At 43.2% G+C, this 4,796-nt stretch overlaps 1 long non-coding RNA gene across 2 annotated transcripts; it reads left to right on the top strand.

The window, feature by feature from the left end:
* The first annotated feature begins 218 nt into the window (after nucleotides 1-218).
* Nucleotides 219-4,286, top strand: LOC139027041 (uncharacterized). Of its 2 annotated transcripts, XR_011479070.1 has the most exons (4): nucleotides 219-274; nucleotides 1,719-1,756; nucleotides 2,300-2,356; nucleotides 3,844-4,286. It is a non-coding gene; the product is annotated as an uncharacterized lncRNA (long non-coding RNA). The 2 variants fall into 2 exon arrangements; XR_011479071.1 differs by lacking the exons at nucleotides 219-274; nucleotides 1,719-1,756 and adding an exon at nucleotides 2,198-2,237.
* Nucleotides 4,287-4,796: the final 510 nt, after the last annotated feature.

The following is a 4,796-nucleotide window of genomic DNA, read 5'->3' as shown; positions in this document are numbered from 1 at the left end:
ACAAGGGTCTTCAACATGTAGAAGCTAGGGACCCTCCCCCAAGGGTCTTCAACATGATAGAAGGTAGGACAAGGGTCTTCACATGTAGGGTCAAGAGTAGGGCAAGGTGTCTTCAACAGTGTAGAGATAGGACAAGGTCTTCAACATGTAGAAGGTAGGGACCAAGGGTCCTTCAACATGTAGAAGTAGGACAAGGGTCTTCAACATAGTAGAAGCTAGACAGGGTCTTCAAACATGGAGAAGCTAGGACAAGGGTCTTCAACATGTAGAAGCTGTAGACAAGAGGTCTTCACATGTAAGGTATAGGACAAGGCTCTTCAAACATGTAGAAGATAGGGCAAGGCGTTCTTCAACATTGTAGGAAGACTAGGGACAAGGGTCAATTCAACATGTAGACAGCTGTAGGACAAGGGTTCTTCAACATGCTAAAGGAAGCTAGGACAAGGGCTTCTTCAAACATGTAGAAGCTAGGACACGAAGGAGCTCTTTCAATCATGGTAGAAGGTAGACAAGGGTCTTCAAGCATTGTAGAAGAATAGGCAAGTGGGGTCTCAACATGTAAGAAGGTAGTGACAGAGGGTCTTGCAACAGTGTCAGAAGGTAGGCCGCAAGGGTCATTCACAACATGTAGAAGGTAGGACAAGGGTCTCTCAACATGTAGAAGTAGGACAAGGGTCTTTCAACATGTAGAAGTAGGACGAAGGGTCGTTCAATATGAGTAGACACTTCAGGACAGGAGGGTCTTCAACATGTATAAGAAGTATGGACAGAGGGTCTTTGCAACATGTAGATAGAGGAAAGGGTCTTCAACAATGTAGACAGGTAGGACAAAGGGTTCTTCAACATGTAGAAGATAGGGCAAGGGTTTCAACATGTAGAAGGTAGGACAAGGGTTTCAACAATGTAGAAGTAGGGACAAGGGAATCTTCAAACATGTAGAAGGTAGGCCAAGGGTCATTGCAAGTCGGTAGACGAGGGTCAACATGAATAGGAACAGTAGGGTCTTCAATCATGTAGAAGCTAGGACAATGGGTTCACTGTCAGGTAGCAAAGTCAACATGTAGAATAGTTAGGACAAGGGTCTTCAGCAGTAGAAGGTGGACAAGGGTCTTCAACATGATAGAAGGAAGACAAGGCGTCTTCAACATGTAGAAGATAGGGCAAGAGGTCTTCAACATTTATGTAGAAATATAGGACAAGGCGTCGTGGTGCGACTGTGTAGAAGAAAGCTAGGACAAGGGTCCTTCGAACATTTGTAGAAGCCAGGTACAAGGGCCTTCAACATTTGTAAAGCTACGGACAAGGGTCTTCAACATATGTTAGTTAGAGAAGGTAGGACAAGGGTCTTCACATTGTTATAGAAGATAGGGCAAGGGTCTTCAACTGTTTAGAGGTAGACAAGGTCGTTCAACTATGTAGAAGAAGCTAGACAAGGCGTCTTCAACAGTAGAAGCTTCAGAGACAAGGGTCTTCAACATCTTTGTTAGAAGTGGGACAAGGGTTTCCACATGTAGAAGCAGACAAGGGTCTTCAACATGTAGAAGGTATGTAGGGCAAGGGTTCTCAAATGTAGAAGCTAGGACAAGGGTCTTCAACATGTAGAAGATCTAAATATTACGTTAGGACAAGGGTCTTTCAACATGTAGAAGGTGGACAAGGGTCTTCAACATGAGAAGATAGGAACAAGGGGAGTCTTTTCAACAAATGTAGGAAGATAGGGCGCAAGGGTCTTCAACATGTAGAAGGTAGGACAAGGGTCCTTTCAACATGTAGAAGCTAGACAAGGGTCTTCAAACATGTAGAAGGTAGGACAAGGTCTTTCAACATGTAGACAAGAACTAGGGCAAGGGCTTCAACATGTAGAAGGTAGACAACGTCTTCAACATGTTAGAAGAGTAGAGGCAAGGGTCTCAAACATGTAGAGCAATAGGACAAGGGTCTTTCAACATATTGTAGACGGTTAGATTTATTTAGAAGTTAGGGACAAGGGTCTTCAACATGTAGAACTAGGACAGGGTCTTAACAGTAGAAGATAGGACAAGCAGTCGTTCACAGTTAGAAGATAGGGCAAGGGTCTTCCAACATGTTAGGAGAATTAGGGCAAAAGGGTCTTACAACATGTAGAAGAGAAGAGGTAGGACCAAGGGTCTCAACATTGTAGAAGTAGACACAGGTCAATTATCAACATGTAGAAAGCTTAGGACAGTGGTCTTCAACATGTAGAAGGTAGGACAAGGGTTCTTCAACATGTAGAAGCTACATAGGACGAAGGGTCATTCAAATGTTAAAGTAGGGGCAGGTCTTCAACATGTAGAAGCTAGGACAAGGTCCTCAACCATGTAGAAGATAGGACAAGGTCTCAAACATGTAGAAGCTTAGGGCAAGGTCTTCAACATCTGTTTGATTAAAGATAGGACAAGGTTCTTCAACATGTATAGAGATAGGACAAGGGGTCCAAACATGTAGAAGTAAGGGCAAGGGTCTTCAAAACATGTAGAAGCTATTTTTAGGACAAGGCGTCATTCAAACATGTATAGACAGAAGAGAATAGGGCAAGGAAGGGGCGTCTTCAACATGTAGAAGATAGGGCACGTGTCCTTCAACATTTTTTTTAGAGCTAGGACAAGGAGTCTTCAACATGTTATTAGTATTGTAGTAGTTCTTTGTTAGAGAAGGGTTGGATTAGTCTGTAGAAGGTTTTATATCATTTAGCGGTTTTGGTAGGACAAGGGTCTCAACATGTAGAAGAAGATATGGCAGGGACAAGGGTCTTCAAACATGTAGAAGGAGCGTAGCGTACGGACCGCGGGCAAGGAAGGGTCTCTAACATTAGAAGATTAGAGGGCAAGGTCTTCAACATGTAAGAAGATAGCGGCAGGTCTTCAACATGAGGAAGGTAGGGACAAAGGTCTTCACATTGTAAGAGAAGATAGGACAAGGTCGCTTCCAACATGTAGAAGATAGGCCAACAGGGTCTCAACGCCATGTATAAGATAGGGCAAAGGGCCTTTCAACAATGTAGAAAGGTAGGAAGGACAAGGGTCTTCAACATGGATAGAGAAGATAGACTAGGTCAAGTCATTCAACATGTAGAAGATAGGGCAAGGTCTTCAACACTGTAGAAGGTAGGACAAGGTCTTCAACATGTAGAATGCTAGACCAATCAGCGTGTCTCAACATGTAGAAGCTAGGACAGTCTTCAACATGTAAGAAGGTAGGACAAGGGCTTCAACATCGAGGAGAGATAGGGCAAGGGTCGTTCAAACATTGGTGAGCTAAGGTAGCGCGCCACGTCTGGGGGGCACCGGGGCACACCAGGGGTAATTCAAACATGTAGAAGGCGAGGTATGGCAAGGCGTCTTCAACATGTAGAAGGTAGCTTAGGCAAGGGCCGTTCAACAATGTAGAAGTTAGTAGACCACAAGGTCTTCAACATAGACCAGCTAGCGGCAAGGGTGTCTTCAACATGTCTTAGAAGATAGGGGGCAAGCGGTCCACTTTCAAACCATTTGTTAAGTAGTACACAAGGGTCTTCACATGTAGAGAAGGTATAGGACAAGGTCTGGCAACATGCTAGGAAGGTAGGACAAGGGTCTTTCAAAAAACAGTAGAAGACAGTGCCAAGGGGGTCTTCAAACATTTAGGAAGGGAGGACAAGGGTCTTCAAACATGTAGAAGATAGGACAAGGGTCTTCAACATGGAGAAGGTAGGCACGCGCTGGAAGGTGTCTTCACCACATGTAGAGGTCAGGACAAGGTCACTTCAACTGTAGAAGTAGAAAGGGTCCTCTCAACATGTAAGGAGCTAGACAAGGTCTTCAAGCATGCTAGAACTAGGACAAGGGTCTTCAACATGTAGAAGGTAGGACAAGGGTCTTCAGGGGCTACAGAAGGGACAAGCCTTTGAACATTGGCTTTGAACATTATTTGTAAATCTGAGGATTGTCATTATATGAAAACTACTTCATAAGTAGAGTTTGAATGAATCTCGAATGGCACTGATTATTTTATACACCTAATGAAGAAAATGTTGGATCGGATGATATATTTTTCTACACTTTATTTTTGTATTAAATTTTGTTTTTAATCGTGTGTTTTGATAAAATGGTTCAGAGAAAATCCATGTGTTTGGAAATAACGTTTTAAACCATTTTTCTTTTTGTGATTTTAATAAAATGTCTGGTATCTGCCCTCATACTGTGATGGTGTTGGCCCAGCATCGTCCGGGTTTGGCCGGTGTAGGCCGTCATTGTAAATAAAAATTTGTTCTTAACTAACTTGCCTAGTTAAATAAAGGTTACATTAATTTAAAAAAATGCTGGAGAGGGAAGTGATTCATATACACACTGCACATAGATATACACACAGTTCCCACGGGCTGTATGCAAAGCAACCAGGCAGACCAACAGCCTGGTTAATGAATAACAGCCCTACCACTACCGTAACTCAACACCTCCTATAACACCACTGGGGTCTGCCGAGGGGAGGACGGCTCATCATAATGTCTGGAACGGAGTCAACGGAATGGAATCAACCACGTGTTTGTGTTCTGATTCCATTCCGTCGACTCCGTCCCAGACATTATGATGAGCCGTCCTCCCCTGCTATATACACACACACACCTACTCACTCACACATAGGGGAGAAAGGGAAGGTTGTTGTTAGATTAGATACGCTTGCTCTCTTGTTCAGTGTTATCAATAATATAATTCTGTGGTATATTATTTGATATTATATCTATGATTCTTCATGTAAATGAAGAAAGTCACCAGGCTTCTACACAGTGAACGGATTAT

Source organism: Salvelinus sp. IW2-2015, unplaced genomic scaffold (genome assembly GCF_002910315.2).
Source record: "Salvelinus sp. IW2-2015 unplaced genomic scaffold, ASM291031v2 Un_scaffold6978, whole genome shotgun sequence".
Taxonomy (NCBI): Eukaryota; Metazoa; Chordata; class Actinopteri; order Salmoniformes; family Salmonidae; genus Salvelinus; species Salvelinus sp. IW2-2015.
The sequence above is the reverse complement of the archived record's forward strand: the minus strand, read 5'-3'. Positions and strand labels throughout refer to the sequence as shown.